Source organism: Salvia splendens, chromosome 4, assembly GCF_004379255.2.
Source record: "Salvia splendens isolate huo1 chromosome 4, SspV2, whole genome shotgun sequence".
NCBI lineage: Eukaryota > Viridiplantae > Streptophyta > Magnoliopsida > Lamiales > Lamiaceae > Salvia > Salvia splendens.
Genome location: NC_056035.1, coordinates 23,085,249 through 23,087,257, shown reverse-complemented (window position 1 = coordinate 23,087,257; position 2,009 = coordinate 23,085,249). Strand labels below are relative to the sequence as shown.

General features: G+C 43.7%; 1 long non-coding RNA gene across 1 annotated transcript; it reads left to right on the top strand.

Moving 5' to 3' along the window:
• Positions 1-299: 299 nt before the first annotated feature.
• On the top strand, positions 300-2,009 carry LOC121801242. Its single transcript, XR_006050569.1, has 2 exons — positions 300-1,619; positions 1,702-2,009. It is a non-coding gene; the product is annotated as an uncharacterized LOC121801242 (long non-coding RNA).

Genomic DNA, 2,009 nt, shown 5'->3' with positions numbered 1-2,009 from the left:
ATCAAGAAGGAGAATATTATATCCCATGCAATTTATTCAAACATTTAACTAAATCTGAGATTTATATTCATCATTGCGGTAAAAATAGTAAGTCATTATTTATCATCGATTATTCGAGCACTAAACCAAAGTCCGGTAGTTCAGTTTATCATCGTGGAATTAATTAATTGACCATCAATTACTAGGAGAGCCCGAAATTTAAATTAGATTCTCAGCCCATACTTTTATTTTAATTGGTGGCCCAAACTCAACAATTAATTTCCATAAAGGCAACCCATTCTCCCAATTCATTCCCTAGCCCACAATTGCTAAATAGAGAGGCCCAAACAAAGAATTAAAAAGCATGCCCCAACTAAAAGTATGGTCCAACGATAATAAACAGCCCAGATGAAAGAAAAGCCCAACCCAACCTATTCTCTCCCCAATTATACCAGCTCTCTCTCTCATTCTAAAATTCTCAAATCTCAATTCTTCCCCAAATTGAAGGGACAAATCCCTAACTCCTTCTTCCTCTTTCTTCTTGGTGAAATGACACTCCTCCGGTCGCCGGACCACTACCGTTCCCAGCTTCTCATCGCCATCAGGTTGCCGACGTCCCATGCCCAACAGAGATCCCCCTCCCCTTTTTTTTCGCTGTCCGCTGCAGTTCACGCCCCGCCCCCCTCCGTTACTCCTCACGGCGAGGCTCCGACAGGGATGCGACCTTGCAGGGGCAACCGATTCCCACGGCAGAACGTATCCCCCACCTTCTCCGGCTTTATTCTGAGGATCTGAGGCCCTCCACCGCACTCACGCGGCCGATCTCGGCGGACCGGGCTGCTGCCTGCGCTGCTCCCGCGTCATCGGTGTCTGTCGCCTTGTGGGTCGGCCGCTGCTGCCCCGTGGAGTTCGTGCGGCGGTCTTCAGGCTGCGTCGGCGGTCCGCCCGTCGGTGGTCAGCCCGTCAATCTCGGCCTAAGCTAACCTCCTAATTTCATCTCTTTAACGGTCTAAGTCTTTAAATTCCTTAAATTGGTCAGATTCTATTCTCGTAGAGTTTGTAGGGATGAGTTCTTTGTTATAAAGATTCTAGAGCTTGTGAGGGGTTTGAAAACATGGTGGCAACTGTTCTTCGCTTAAGGTTTTATTTTTTTTGTTTCAAAACGTTGGTGTGTGATGATATCGTAATCGTTGTTCCTACTATGTGATGACATGAAGCATTATTTGGAACTTAGGGTGATGAGTGTTACCTGTGGTGGTAGAGAACTAAAGGAGGAAGAAAAGTCTTTGCTTGCTCAGCCTACTCTTGCCCCTTTTCCTCAAATTTTGCACCCTCTAACTCACTCTAACAGTTGCTGGATTTTTGATGCGTGTGGGAGAGAAAAGAGTTTATGCAAAAGAAGGGGTTTTTATAGGTAAAACTTGGTGTAGTATGTTGAATTAAAAGGGCTGACCATCTTTTGTATCCATGTCCTAACATATCTCATTTTTCTGATTATGCATCATATTTTCCTTAATGTAGTTTGGTTCCTAGTTTGGGTACTTGGTACTTGGCTAATAAATTCCATTGTTTGATTGTCGCTGGTAGAAACAGGTGTTGCCATAGTGTGGAGGATTTGCAGGATTGACTTTCCTTTCTTGGTGAGTTTTTGGTCCTCCAAAACTAAAGAGGATTGTCCCTTTTCTCCTAGTGTAGCCTTTAAAAATTTGTTTTGTCTTGCAGGTTGGGACAAGGACTCGGCGGCCCTGCTGTCCGTGACGGGCTCGCTGCCTCTAGCCCAATGGGTTGATCGGATAGGGCCACGGTGGGGATGCGGTTTGGGCTTAGGAGAAAGATGCCCAAAGTTTAGCAAAAGATTTTAGTTTCTTAGTCTTTTGGCCCATTTATGAATATTTGTAAAAGAATAGTATAGTATCCCACATTCTTTTCTTTCCATTCATAATTCACATGTGAAATGATCATATAGATTAATGTATTATGTTTTTGAACACTTTTAGTTTGGGATAAACATCTTCGTATTCTTTTCTCAA